Source organism: Ambystoma mexicanum, chromosome 5q (genome assembly GCF_040938575.1).
Source record: "Ambystoma mexicanum isolate Mex_15411 chromosome 5q, UKY_AmexF1_1, whole genome shotgun sequence".
NCBI classification, from domain to species: domain Eukaryota; kingdom Metazoa; phylum Chordata; class Amphibia; order Caudata; family Ambystomatidae; genus Ambystoma; species Ambystoma mexicanum.
Window position 1 is genome coordinate 7,097,436 of NC_090933.1, and position 16,217 is coordinate 7,113,652.

Sequence of the window (16,217 nt, forward strand, 5' to 3'; positions counted from 1 at the left end):
GGTCTCAGGTTTGGAAGGGGAAGGATTTGGATATCACATCTCATGTTATCGGAAGGATCTCACGTTTGGTATTAGAGGTATTGAGATATCATATCTCATGCTATAGGAAGGGTCTCAGGATTGGAATGGGAAGGAGTTGGATATCACATCTCATGCTATAGGGAGGGTCTCAGGATTGGAATGGGAAGGACTTAGATATCACATATCATGCTATAGGGAGGGTCTCAGTTTTGATATTAGAAGCATTGAGATATCACATCTCATGCTATCGGAAGTGTCTCAGGATTGGAATGGGAAGGAGCTGGATATCACATCTCATGCTAAAGGAAGGGTCTCAGGTTTGGAACGGGAAGGATTTGGATATCACATCTCATGTTATAGGAAGGGTCTCAGGTTTGGTATAAGCATTGAGATATCACATCTCTGCTATCGGAAGTGTCTCAGGATTGGAATGGGAAGGAGTTGGATATCCCATCTCATGTTATAGGACAGGTCTCAGGTTTGTTATTAGAATCATTGAGATATCATATTGCATGCTGTAGGAAGGGTCTAAGGGTTGGAATGTGAAGGACTTGGATATCACATCTCATGCTATAGATAGGCTCTTAGGTTTGGAAAGGGAAGGAGTTGGATATCACATTTCATGTTAGAGGAAGGATCTCAGGTTTGGTATTAGAAGCATTGAGATATCACATCTCATGCTATAGGAAGGGTCTCAGGATTGGAATGGGAAGCAGTTGGATATCACATCTCATGCTATAGGAGGGGTCTCAGGTTTGGTATAAGCATTGAGATATCACATCTCATGCTATAGGACGGGTCTCAGGATTGGAATGGAAGGAGTTGGATATCACATCTCATGTTATAGGAAGGATCTCAGGTTTGGTATTAGAAGCATTGAGACATCACATCTCATGCTATAGGAAGGGTCTCAGGGTTGGAATGGGAAGGAGTTGGATATCACATCTCATCCAATAGGAAGGGTCTCAGGTTTGGAATGGGAAGGCTTTGGATATCACATCTCATGCTAAAGGAAGGGTCTCAGGTTTGGTAGAAGCATTGAGATATCACGTCTCTGCTATCGGAAGGGTCTCAGGATTGGATTGGGAAGGAGTTGGATATCCCTTCTCATGCTATAGGAAGGGTCTCAGGATTTGAATGGCAAGGAGTTGGATATCACATCTCATGCCATAGGAAGGGTCTCAGGTTTGGTATAAGCATTGAGATATCACATCTCTGCTATCGGAAGGGTCTCAGGATTGGATTGGGAAGGAGTTGGATATCCCTTCTCATGCTATAGGAAGGGTCTCAGGATTTGAATGGCAAGGAGTTGGATATCACATCTCATGCCATAGGAAGGGTCTCAGGTTTGGTATAAGCATTGAGATATCACATCTCTGCTATCGGAAGGGTCTCAGGATTGGATTGGGAAGGAGTTGGATATCCCTTCTCATGTTATAGGAAGTGTCTCAGGTTGGAATGGGAAGGAGTTGGATATCACATCTCATGTTATAGGAAGGGTCTCAGGATTGGAATGGGAAGGATTTGGATATCACATCTCTTGCTATAGGAAGGGTCTCAGGATTGGAATGGGTAGGAGTTGGATATTACTTTCTTGCTATAGGAAGGGTCTCATGTTTGGAATGGGAAGGAGTTGGATATCACATATGCTATAGTTAGTGTCTCAGGTTTGGAACGGGAAGGAGTTGGATATCACATCTCATGTTATAGGAAGGGTCTCAGGTTTGGTATAAGCATTGAGATATCACATCTCTGCTATCGGAAGCGGCTCAGGATTGGAATGGGAAGGAGTTGGATATCCCATCTCATGTTATAGGAAGAGTCTCTGGTTTGGTATTAGAATCATTGAGATATCACATCGCATGCTGTAGGAAGGGTCTAAGGATTGGAATGGGATGGACTTGGATATCACATCTCATGCTATAGGTAGGCTCTCAGGTTTGGTATAAGCATTGAGATATCACATCTCATGCTATAGGAAGGGTCTCAGGATTGAATGGGAAGGAATTGGATATCACATCTCATGCTATAGGAAGGGTCTCAGATTTGGTATAAGCATTGAGATATCACATCTCATGCTAAAGGAAGGGTCTCAGGATTGGAATGGGAAGGAGTTGTATATGACATCTCAGGCCATAGGAAGGTTCTCAGGTTTGGTATAAGCATTGAGATATCACATCTCTGCTATCGGAAAGGTCTCAGGATTGGAATGGGAAGGAGTTGGATATCCCATCTCATGTTATAGGAAGGGTCTCAGGTTTGGTATTAGAAGCATAGAGATATCACATCTCATGCTATAGGAAGGGTCTCAGGATTGGAATGGGAAGGACTTGGATGTCACATCTCATGCTATAGGGAGGGTCTCAAGTTTGATATTAGAAGCATTGAGATAACAAATCTCATGATATCGGAAGGGTCTCAGGATTGGAATGGGAAGGAGTTGGATATCACATCTCATGATAAAGGAAGGGTCTAAGGTTTGGAAGGGGAAGGATTTGGATATCACATCTCATGTTATAGGACGGGTCTCAGGTTTGGTATTAGAAGCATTGAGATATCAAGTCTCATGGTATAAGAAGGGTCTCAGAATTGGAATGGGAAGGAGTTGGATATCACACCTCAAGCTATAGGAAGGGTCTCAGGATTGGAATGGGAAGGTGTTTGATATCACATCTCATGCCATAGTATGGGTCTCAGGTTTGGTAGAAGCATTGGGATATCACATCTCATGCTATCGGAAGGGTATCAGTATTGGATTTGGAAGGAGTTGGATATCCCATCTCATGCTATAGGAAGGGTCTCAGGTTGGAATGGGAAGGAGTTGGATATCACATTTCATGTTATAGGAAGGGTCTCAGGATTGGAATGGGAAGGACTTGGATATCATATCTCATGCTATAGGACGGGTCTCAGGTTTGTTATTAGAATCATTGAGATATCATATTGCATGCTGTAGGAAGGGTCTAAGGATTGGAATGGGAAGGACCTGGATATCACATCTCATGCTATAGATAGGCTCTTAGGTTTGGAAAGGGAAGGAGTTGGATATCACATTTCATGTTAGAGGAAGGATCTCAGGTTTGGTATTAGAAGCATTGAGATATCACATCTCATGCTATAGGAAGTGTCTCAGGATTGGAATGGGAAGGAGTTGGATATCCCATCTCATGTTATAGGAAGGGTCTCAGGTTTGGTATTAGAAGCATAGAGATATCACATCTCATGCTATAGGAAGGGTCTCAGGATTGGAATGGGAAGGACTTGGATGTCACATCTCATGCTATAGGGAGGGTCTCAAGTTTGATATTAGAAGCATTGAGATAACAAATCTCATGATATCGGAAGGGTCTCAGGATTGGAATGGGAAGGAGTTGGATATCACATCTCATGATAAAGGAAGGGTCTAAGGTTTGGAAGGGGAAGGATTTGGATATCACATCTCATGTTATAGGACGGGTCTCAGGTTTGGTATTAGAAGCATTGAGATATCAAGTCTCATGGTATAAGAAGGGTCTCAGAATTGGAATGGGAAGGAGTTGGATATCACACCTCAAGCTATAGGAAGGGTCTCAGGATTGGAATGGGAAGGTGTTTGATATCACATCTCATGCCATAGTATGGGTCTCAGGTTTGGTAGAAGCATTGGGATATCACATCTCATGCTATCGGAAGGGTATCAGTATTGGATTTGGAAGGAGTTGGATATCCCATCTCATGCTATAGGAAGGGTCTCAGGTTGGAATGGGAAGGAGTTGGATATCACATTTCATGTTATAGGAAGGGTCTCAGGATTGGAATGGGAAGGACTTGGATATCATATCTCATGCTATAGGACGGGTCTCAGGTTTGTTATTAGAATCATTGAGATATCATATTGCATGCTGTAGGAAGGGTCTAAGGATTGGAATGGGAAGGACCTGGATATCACATCTCATGCTATAGATAGGCTCTTAGGTTTGGAAAGGGAAGGAGTTGGATATCACATTTCATGTTAGAGGAAGGATCTCAGGTTTGGTATTAGAAGCATTGAGATATCACATCTCATGCTATAGGAAGTGTCTCAGGATTGGAATGGGAAGTAGTTGGATATCACATCTCATGCTATAGGAAGGGTCTCAGGTTTGGTATAAGCATTGAGATATCACATCTCATGCTATAGGACGGGTCTCAGGATTGGAATGGAAGGAGTTGGATATCACATCTCATGTTATAGGAAGGATCTCAGGTTTGGTATTAGAAGCATTGAGATATCACATCTCATGCTATAGGAAGGGTCTCAGGATTGGAATGGGAAGTAGTTGGATATCACATCTCATGCTATAGGAAGGGTCTCAGGTTTGGTATAAGCATTGAGATATCACATCTCATGCTATAGGACGGGTCTCAGGGTTGGAATGGGAAGGAGTTGGATATCACAACTCATCCAATAGGAAGGGTCTCAGGTTTGGAATGGGAAGGAATTGGATATCACATCTCATGTTATAGGAAGGATCTCAGGTTTGGTATTAGAAGCATTGAGATATCACATCTCATGCTATAGGAAGGGTCTCAGGATTGGAATGTGAAGGATTTGGATATCACATCTCATGCTAAAGGAAGGGTCTCAGGTTTGGTAGAAGCATTGAGATATCACGTCTCTGCTATCGGAAGGTTCTCAGGATTGGATTGGGAAGGAGTTGGATATCCCTTCTCATGCTATAGGAAGGGTCTCAGGATTTGAATGGCAAGGAGTTGGATATCACATCTCATGCCATAGGAAGGGTCTCAGGTTTGGTATAAGCATTGAGATATCACATCTCTGCTATCGGAAGGGTCTCAGGATTGGAATGGGAAGGAGTTGGTGTTAAGACGGATTTCTGAACTCTGTCCTGGTGGCGCAGAAGTTCAGAAGGCCAACCTAATTACTTGGAACAGGGCAACCTCTGGACGAGCCAGACCAATCAAGGTAGCGATCGCGGCGGTCAAGACTAGGTCTCAAGAGGGGTGAGGGTGACTGAAAGCCCGCAATGAGCACACAAAGCAAGAGCGCTTACAAACTACTCCAAACAGTTGTTATATCAAAAATATATACACATTTATTTTAAGGCCTTTAAAATAATGACCGTAGCGAAAAAATCACAATATCACAGTATTAAACCAACACATACCATATCAACACAATATATATACAAATACGACAGTCTTAAGCATTAGAGGCACGAAATGTGTAGTCCACCTGCCAGGGAAGGAAAACAGGCAGTGCGATAACGCTTTAGACTCAGTTCGCCTTCAGAGGCACCTAACTAGATGGAAGTCCGAGCCCTGCGAAGAGTGGAGCCTTGTGCTCAAAGTACCTGCCACGCCGGTGCCAACGGGCAAAAGGAGAAGCTCTTCGGAGGAAGTCAGGCAGTTCGGGTTAGTGCACAGCAGAAGGAGAACAGGTTCCGCAACTCAAGCGCAGCCTCCACAGCGAGCAGAAGCAGAGCGCGAGTACGGCAAAAGGGTGCTGTTTTTACACAGCAGGGAAAAGCAATGGGATACTGCAGGAGGGCGACCAGATCCTAGCTATACTACTCACCGGTCCCCGAAGCAAGCAGACCCAGGCTTCTCCACGTTAGTTTCAGCAGCTGGCAGGTTCAGAAGAGCAGGGAACGCCTCGTAGTCGTGTAGAGCAAAAAGACGTCCCAATCGACGAAACCGGCACAGTTTGTTGCCGCAGCAGGACAACGGAGCGGCCGTGTGTATTCGAGCCAAATGTACACTCCTCCCTTCAGACTTGGGAACGCCAAGTGTACGAAGCGTGGGAGAGTGACAAGGACTCAAAATACAACACAACCTGGCGGCGGTTACAGAGCAGGACTCCCTTGTAAGCTGGTCAGTCAACTGGATGGCCCAGAGACACTTCCGAAGGCTTACTTGGCAGGAGATGATGAAGTCGCCGGGAATAGCTGTTACTGCTATTCCAAAGGTCGAAGCACCAGTACAGGCCTTCTGGTTCGATCAAAGGAGGAAAGGGTTTCACAGGACGACAGCAGTGCAAAGGAGGATTCCTTCAGCGGGTCACCAGCGATTCCTCGGTCCAGCCTCGTGGTTGCAGGATACTTGGCTCCTGTATTCCTTCGTTCGTGAGAACTCAGGAGATCGACATGGTAGTGGTGTTTCCAGCCCCCTCTTATCCACGGTTCCCTTCGCGCCAAAACGGAGGGGAGCCAATGGGAGATCCGCTCATCAACACACATACCATACGTGGACCAATCACGGACCACGGTGGTCCCAGGCATTCACACCACCCTAGACTCTCTGGCACCCAGGATGTGTATTGGGACCAGACATCCCAGCCCACACCCTGGAGGCACACAAACGACATGTAGAAGCCCGCGAAAGCAACCACGTTTCGCGGGAAAGTACATGCCCAAATAAGGAAGGCCCCGGGTCGCTCGACCTGGGGAAGGTGAAGGGAGCAAGACGGTCAGTGGACAAGACAAAGGAGCCTCGTGGTCTGGCCATTTTGGGAGCCAGGCCACCATTTTGGGTTCAGTGCGAAAAACGTGCTCAGAACGCCAAAAGGAGCTCAAAATAAACAAAACGATCGCTGCCACCATTCCAGTCCCTGAATGACTTGCACCGATCAAATACCATCCTAAAAGAGTATCTAGGGCCTGTAGAAGGCTAGAGACCCAAGAGAGCTGTAACTTAGCTTACAGTGCCCTCTTGTGTCATGTTGCACTAAAGCCGCAACATGATAAAAGAAACTACGGGAAACAGCGTTCCCCGGTACTGACTGTCTTAAGGGCATGTCAGTTTCCCCGTAAGAAAGGAGCGAAAGCCCAGAGGAGTGCGGCAGAAGGCTGCACTTCTCTGGCAAAGTCAAGAACAAGGTGAAAACAACAGCAAAAAGTTTAGGGGTTGCCACATGGAAGGAAAATTACCTACAATTACGAAATCTTTCCTAAGACTCGCCCCTCCCAGACTATGGACAGGGGGAACTAATCCACCCCTGGATGAGTCTCTTGTTCAGGTCGGTTAAACATTCTGGACAACCCATCAGCATTGCTATGTTGGACACCTGGCCTATGCTCAATAGTGAAGTCGAAGCCTTGTAGACTTATGGACCACCTAAGCAACTTTGGATTCTCCCCCTTCATGTTCATTAGCCACTTTAACGGCTTATGGTCAGTTTGCACAGTGAAGTGGGTCCCATAGAGGTAGGGCCTCAGCTTCCTTAGGGCCCACACAACAGAGAAACATTCTTTCTCTACCGTGGACCATCTGAGCTCTCTGTCCTTAAGCTGGCGACTAATAAAACCGATAGGGTGTTCCTTACCCTTCTCATCTACTTGTGATAGTACAGCTCCTATCCCAGTGTCAGAGGCATCCGTCTGCACGATAAAAGGTCTTTGATAATCAGGGGCCCTAAGGACAGGGGCCTGGCACAAGGAGTCTTTTAAGCCATTGAAGGCCTTCTCACACTCGTCGGTCCAAGTTACCTTCTTGGGTTTCTTCGGAGTTGTGAGGGCAGTCAGAGGAGCAGCTATGGTGCCATAGTCTGCCACAAAATTGCGGTAATACCCTGTGAGTCCTAAAAAGGCTCTCACTTGGGTTTGCGTAGTGGGGGTAGGCCAGTCTTGTACTGCTTGTACCTGACTGAGTAGAGGCTGTCTCCTCCCTCCACCTACTTCATGTCCAAGGTAAACCACTGAGCCTTGTCCATTTTGGTGAGGGGCCACTCGGACCCCCTCAAAAGAGCTATCTGAAGGACTGCTTGGGAACAGGTCGGGGAGAGGTTCAGACTCCTCTCCCGCAACGTCTGAAGCCAGTAGCAGTGCTGCGATTTCGACGCTTGGGCCGAAAGCCTTCAGCCTATTCGCGTGAAACACTTTTGGAGCCTGTCCAGGCCTTCCAAGGTCCACTGAATAGTTAACCTCACCCAGGGGCTCCACCACTGGGTAAGGGCCTGACCATTTGTCCTGTAAAGCTCGAGGCCTTATGGGATTCATGATCAGGACTTGCTGACCAAGTGTAAAGTTAATGAGGGAAGCTTTCTGGTCGTACCAATGTTTCACCAGCGCTTGCCCTGCCTTCAATTTATCACTAGCCAAGCCCATCAGAAGTACCATCCGTTTTCTGAGCCCTAGCACATAATCAACTACGTTGGTAGTAACAGGGGGAGTGGGCATCTCCCATCCCTCTTTGACGATGGCTAAGGGTCCCCGTACGGGATGACCGAACAGAAGTTCGAAGGGGCTGAAGCCAACACCCTCCTGTGGTACCTCTCGGTAGGCAAACAGTAAGCATGAAACAAGAAGATCCCATTTTCTTCTCTGAGGCTCCTCCAGAGCCCCAATCATGCTCTTTAACGTCCTGTTGAAACGCCCCCCAGACCATTGGTCTGGGGGTGGTATGCAGAAGAGAACCTGTAGGTGACCCCACATTCTTTCCACATAGCCTGCCTATACTTCGACATAAAGTTGCTGCCATCATCCGGCACAACTTCTTTAGGGAAGCCAACCCTAGTAAATATGCCGAGTAAAGCTTCTGCAACTGACTTGGCAGTTACAGTTTTCCATGGGATGGCCTCAGGATACCTGGTTGCATGGTCGACCAGCACCAGGATAAACCTATTGCCCGAGGATGTTTGCGGGTCAAGGGGACCAACCATGTCGATCCCTACCCTTTCAAATGGTACCCCCACAACTGGGAGCAGTACCAACGGAGCTTGGATTGTCGCGCCAACCTTACCAGACAACTGGCAGGAGGCACAACTCCTGCAGTGACTTTCTACTTGCACCCCCATCTTGGGCCAGTAGAAGTGCATGGATAACCTTTGCTTGGTCCTCTTCATACCAAGGTGACCAGCAAGGGGAACTTCATGCGCCAACTGCAGGAGGAAGGGCCTAACAGCAAGGGGAACCACCAACCTCCTATGGTCTCCTTCTGTAGACTCTGTGGGCTCACTATACAGGAGTCCACCTTCCCAATAAATCCTATGCTTCCCAGGAGGTTCACCCTCAAGCTGGGAGCAGGCCTGTCTCCTTAGGCTTTCCAGAGATGGGCACTCACGTTGGCCTTTACTGAATTCGTCCCTATCAGGACCTCCTTCAACTAACAAGTCTTTTAGTTCAGGATGATCGTTGGGGTCGAATACTTCAGGCATCGCCACCTCCTCGTCAGGCCCGGGCGATTGACCAACTTCCTCCACCGCAGTGGTAGGCGAGCTCGGGGGAATATTCTCTTTCCCTCGTTTTGACTTGTAGACTCCTTTCGCCTTGGGTTTCCCCTTCGGCTGGGGCGGCGTATTGGACTTGGCCAATGCTGCCCGTGCTTGAGACCGTGTGTAGGGTCTTTCGGCAGTGTCTCCTACGAGCCCTAAAGCTCTGAGATCATTACCTAACAAGACCTTTCCCGGGACGTTTCTCTGAATGCTCACTGGAATCCTGACTGCTGTACCATTTAAAGTAAGATTTACAGGTATTACTGGAAACATACGGAGGGGGCCGTCAGCCAACTTAGTGGGCATCAGAGTAGCTCTGGCAACTTCCTCTGAGTCTACCAAGGTAGAATCCACTACAGTGCGACTGCACCCACTATCCCTAAGAGCTGGAGTATCCACTCCAGTGATCAGCACACTGTCTTTAAAGTAGTGCTTGGTATTATCCGGAATCCTAGCATAAGCCTCTGCGACTTTCGGCTCCCAGGAACCTAGGGACACTAAAACTACCTCAGCCTCTATTCCGCTGGGAAACGAGTCTGAGGAGAAGGATGCTCCTGTAATCTCTTCTTCCTCGTAGGAGGAGAAGGCCACATTAGCGGAGTGGACCCCCAAAGGTCTAACCTTACACCGGGGATCCCCCTTCACATGGTCAGTTGCTCCACAAGAAAAACAAGCCCCAGTGGGTCTGTTTACGTAAGGAGGCTTATTGTAACCAGAGTTCTGTTGCAGAGGCGGACCTCCACTACCCTGTGAGTTCTCTTGTGTCTTACCCTTATTTTTCTTTTTGTGGCCCTTATGGGAAGAAGATTTAGCAGATTCCCCACCCTCCATATCTTTGGACTTTTTCCCTTCCTCCTGCTTACCAGGATGAGTTTTGTCCTTATGGGACACTCGATGTGACACCCATAAGTCTGCTGCAATGGCCAGCTTCTTAGGATCTATCTCCTTCGAATCGGCCAAATGCTGCTTAAGCTCCGGGGAAGAAGAACCAAAAATGTGTTCCAGCATGACAAGATTTATCATGCCTTCGAAGGTAGAAACCTTATAACCTTCGACCCAGCCAGTTAAGTTTTTCAAAGATTCAGCGACATAAGATACCCAAGTACCACCTTCCTTTTTCTTATACTCTCGAAAACGCTTTAAATATTGGGCCGGAGTCTTCCCAAACTTTAAAATGAGAGTTTGCTTTAACATTGCGAAATCAGCTCGCTCAGCCTTCGACATTTCCATAATGGCACTACAGCCAGAATGGGGCAGTCTGCTGAGTAACCACGCAATCTTATCAGCATTGTCAACTTTCTGAACTTCGCATGCATACTCAAACGCATTCAGCCAGTCCATAATGTCATTCCGTTCCTCATACACACTGAGCAGATCTTTTGGAAACCGTGGATGAGAGGAGGCCCCAGACCCATGTCCAGGACCCTGGGACCCATTTGCAACCTGAAGCTTGGCCAGTTCCAACTGGTGATCCCTGTCTTTCTGTTTTTCTGCCTGTTCGATTTTGAGTTTGGCTATGCTGAATTCAAGCTCCTGCTGCCTAAACCGCAGCTCTTGCTTCTTGAATTCAAGCATAGCATCCCCATCAACACTGGCAGAGGAAACATTAGACATCTCGTCCTCCCTGTCCTCGTGGTCGCGATGGATCAGTGCAGCGGCAGAACCGTCGGTTCTACCAGTGAGAGCAGCCCCACCACCTTCTGCACTGTCCTCAGAAGTTATAGCGTCAAGCTGCGCTTCTTGCCACGCCACGATTCTTTGGATCATTTCCAATTTAGTGCCTTGAGAGGAAACACCTCTCTCCGCACACATCTTCTTCAATGTTTCTGATTTGGAAGCATTTAAAGTTAACAAGGTATTTGTTTCCATACTGTTTGATAGGATTATGGCCTTTTTAAAGTTATACTACAAAAATTCACTACGTGTACTGGTTGGAATAACCTGAAATGCCTTAGTTCGAGCGCAACACTGGATACCCTCAGTCGTATCCCACCGCTGTACACCAATTTGTTAAGACGGATTTTTGAACTCTGTCCTGGTGGCGCAGAAGTTCAGAAGGCCAACCTAATTACTTGGAACAGGGTAACCTCTGGACGAGCCAGACCAATCAAGGTAGCGATCGCGGCGGTCAAGACTAGGTCTCAAGAGGGGTGAGGGTGACTGAAAGCCCGCAATGAGCACACAAAGCAAGAGCGCTTACAAACTACTCCAAACAGTTGTTATATCAAAAATATATACACATTTATTTTAAGGCCTTTAAAATAATGACCGTAGCGAAAAAATCACAATATCACAGTATTAAACCAACACATACCATATCAACACAATATATATACAAATACGACAGTCTTAAGCATTAGAGGCACGAAATGTGTAGTCCACCTGCCAGGGAAGGAAAACAGGCAGTGCGATAACGCTTTAGACTCAGTTCGCCTTCAGAGGCACCTAACTAGATGGAAGTCCGAGCCCTGCGAAGAGTGGAGCCTTGTGCTCAAAGTACCTGCCACGCCGGTGCCAACGGGCAAAAGGAGAAGCTCTTCAGAGGAAGTCAGGCAGTTCGGGTTAGTGCACAGCAGAAGGAGAACAGGTTCCGCAACTCAAGCGCAGCCTCCACAGCGAGCAGAAGCAGAGCGCGAGTACGGCAAAAGGGTGCTGTTTTTACACAGCAGGGAAAAGCAATGGGATACTGCAGGAGGGCGACCAGATCCTAGCTATACTACTCACCGGTCCCCGAAGCAAGCAGACCCAGGCTTCTCCACGTTAGTTTCAGCAGCTGGCAGGTTCAGAAGAGCAGGGAACGCCTCGTAGTCGTGTAGAGCAAAAAGACGTCCCAATCGACGAAACCGGCACAGTTTGTTGCCGCAGCAGGACAACGGAGCGGCCGTGTGTATTTGAGCCAAATGTACACTCCTCCCTTCAGACTTGGGAACGCCAAGTGTACGAAGCGTGGGAGAGTGACAAGGACTCGAAATACAACACAACCTGGCGGCGGTTACAGAGCAGGACTCCCTTGTAAGCTGGTCAGTCAACTGGATGGCCCAGAGACACTTCCGAAGGCTTACTTGGCAGGAGATGATGAAGTCGCCGGGAATAGCTGTTCCTGCTATTCCAAAGGTCGAAGCACCAGTACAGGCCTTCTGGTTCGATCAAAGGAGGAAAGGGTTTCACAGGACGACAGCAGTGCAAAGGAGGATTCCTTCAGCGGGTCACCAGCGATTCCTCGGTCCAGCCTCGTGGTTGCAGGATACTTGGCTCCTGTATTCCTTTGTTCGTGAGAACTCAGGAGATCGACATGGTAGTGGTGTTTCCAGCCCCCTCTTATCCACGGTTCCCTTTGCGCCAAAACGGAGGGGACCCAATGGGAGATCCGCTCATCAACACACATACCATAATTGGACCAATCACGGACCACGGTGGTCCCAGGCATTCACACCACCCTAGACTCTCTGGCACCCAGGATGTGTATTGGGACCAGACATCCCAGCCCACACCCTGGAGGCACACAAACGACATGTAGAAGCCCGCGAAAGCAACCACGTTTCGCGGGAAAGTACATGCCCAAATAAGGAAGGCCCCGGGTCGCTCGACCTGGGGAAGGTGAAGGGAGCAAGACGGTCAGTGGACAAGACAAAGGAGCCTCGTGGTCTGGCCATTTTGGGAGCCAGGCCACCATTTTGGGTTCAGTGCGAAAAACGTGCTCAGAACGCCAAAAGGAGCTCAAAATAAACAAAACGATCGCTGCCACCATTCCAGTTCCTGAATGACTTGCACCGATCAAATACCATCCTAAAAGAGTATCTAGGGCCTGTAGAAGGCTAGAGACCCAAGAGAGCTGTAACTTAGCTTACAGTGCCCTCTTGTGTCATGTTGCACTAAAGCCGCAACATGATAAAAGAAACTATGGGAAACAGCGTTCCCCGGTACTGACTGTCTTAAGGGCATGTCAGTTTCCCCGTAAGAAAGGAGCGAAAGCCCAGAGGAGTGCGGCAGAAGGCTGCACTTCTCTGGCAAAGTCAAGAACAAGGTGAAAACAACAGCAAAAAGTTTAGGGGTTGCCACATGGAAGGAAAATTACCTACAATTACGAAATCTTTCCTAACAGTTGGATATTCCCATCTCATGTTATAGGAAGGGTCTCAGGTTTGGTATTAGAAGCATTGAGATATCACATCTCATGCTATAGGAAGGGTCTCAGGATTGGAATGGAAAGGACTTGGATATCACATCTCATGCTATAGGGAGGGTCTCAAGTTTGATATTAGAAGCTTTGAGATATCACATCTCATGATATCTGAAGGGTCTCAGGATTGGAATGGGAAGGAGTTGGATATCACATCTCATGATAAAGGAAGGGTCTAAGGTTTGGAAGGGGAAGGATTTGGATATCACATCTCATGTTATAGGAAGGATCTCAGGTTTGGTATTAGAAGCATTGAGATATCACATCTCATGCTATCGAAAGGATCTCAGGTTTGGTATTAGAAGCATTGAGATATCACATCTCATGCTATCAGAAGAGTCTCAGGATTGGAATAGGAAGGAGTTGGATATCACATCTCATGCTAAAGGGAGGGTCTCAGGTTTGGAAGGGGAAGGATTTGGATATCACATCTCATGTTATCGGAAGGATCTCACGTTTGGTATTAGAAGTATTGAGATATCATATCTCATGCTATAGGAAGGGTCTCAGGATTGGAATGGGAAGGAGTTGGATATCACATCTCATGCTATAGGGAGGGTCTCAGGATTGGAATGGGAAGGACTTAGATATCACATATTATGCTATAGGGAGGGTCTCAGTTTTGATATTAGAAGCATTGAGATATCACATCTCATGCTATCGGAAGTGTCTCAGGATTGGAATGGGAAGGTGCTGGATACCACATCTCATGCTAAAGGAAGGGTCTCAGGTTTGGAACGGGAAGGATTTGGATATCACATCTCATGTTATAGGAAGGGTCTCAGGTTTGGTATAAGCATTGAGATATCACATCTCTGCTATCGGAAGTGTCTCAGGATTGGAATGGGAAGGAGTTGGATATCCCATCTCATGTTATAGGACGGGTCTCAGGTTTGTTATTAGAATCATTGAGATATCATATTGCATGCTGTAGGAAGGGTCTAAGGGTTGGAATGGGAAGGACTTGGATATCACATCTCATGCTATAGATAGGCTCTTAGGTTTGGAAAGGGAAGGAGTTGGATATCACATTTCATGTTAGAGGAACGATCTCAGGTTTGGTATTAGAAGCATTGAGATATCACATCTCATGCTATAGGAAGGGTCTCAGGATTGGAATTGGAAGCAGTTGGATATCACATCTCATGCTATAGGAAGGGTCTCAGGTTTGGTATAAGCATTGAGATATCACATCTCATGCTATAGGACGGGTCTCAGGATTGGAATGGAAGGAGTTGGATATCACATCTCATGTTATAGGAAGGATCTCAGGTTTGGTATTAGAAGCATTGAGACATCACATCTCATGCTATAGGAAGGGTCTCAGGGTTGGAATGGGAAGAAGTTGGATATCACATCTCATCCAATAGGAAGGGTCTCAGGTTTGGAATGGGAAGGAATTGGATATCACATCTCATGTTATAGGAAGGATCTCAGGTTTGGTATTAGAAGCATTGAGATATCACATCTCATGCTATAGGAAGGGTCTCAGGATTGGAATGTGAAGGATTTGGATATCACATCTCATGCTAAAGGAAGGGTCTCAGGTTTGGTAGAAGCATTGAGATATCACGTCTCTGCTATCGGAAGGGTCTCAGGATTGGATTGGGAAGGAGTTGGATATCACATCTCATGCCATAGGAAGGGTCTCAGGTTTGGTATAAGCATTGAGATATCACATCTCTGCTATCGGAAGGGTCTCAGGATTGGATTGGGAAGGAGTTGGATATCCCTTCTCATGCTATAGGAAGTGTCTCAGGTTGGAATGGGAAGGAGTTGGATATCACATCTCATGTTATAGGAAGGGTCTCAGGATTGGAATGGGAAGGATTTGGATATCACATCTCTTGCTATAGGAAGGGTCTCAGGATTGGAATGGGTAGGAGTTGGATATTACTTTCTTGCTATAAGAAGGGTCTCATGTTTGGAATGGGAAGGAGTTGGATATCACATATGCTATAGTTAGTGTCTCAGGTTTGGAACGGGAAGGAGTTGGATATCACATCTCATGTTATAGGAAGGGTCTCAGGTTTGGTATAAGCATTGAGATATCACATCTCTGCTATCGGAAGCGGCTCAGGATTGGAATGGGAAGGAGTTGGATATCCCATCTCATGTTATAGGAAGAGTCTCTGGTTTGGTATTAGAATCATTGAGATATCACATCGCATGCTGTAGGAAGGGTCTAAGGATTGGAATGGGATGGACTTGGATATCACATCTCATGCTATAGGTAGGCTCTCAGGTTTGGTATAAGCATTGAGATATCACATCTCATGCTATAGGAAGGGTCTCAGGATTGGAATGGGAAGGAATTGGATATCACATCTCATGCTATAGGAAGGGTCTCAGATTTGGTATAAGCATTGAGATATCACATCTCATGCTAAAGGAAGGGTCTCAGGATTGGAATGGGAAGGAGTTGTATATGACATCTCAGGCCATAGGAAGGTTCTCAGGTTTGGTATAAGCATTGAGATATCACATCTCTGCTATCGGAAGGGTCTCAGGATTGGAATGGGAAGGAGTTGGATATCCCATCTCATGTTATAGGAAGGGTCTCAGGTTTGGTATTAGAAGCATAGAGATATCACATCTCATGCTATAGGAAGGGTCTCAGGATTTGAATGGCAAGGAGTTGGATATCACATCTCATGCCATGGGAAGGGTCTCAGGTTTGGTATAAGCATTGAGATATCACATCTCTGCTATCGGAAGGGTCTCAGGATTGGAATGGGAAGGAGTTGGATATCCCATCTCATGTTATAGGAAGGGTCTCAGGTTTGGTATTAGAAGCATAGAGATATCACATCTCATGCTATAGGA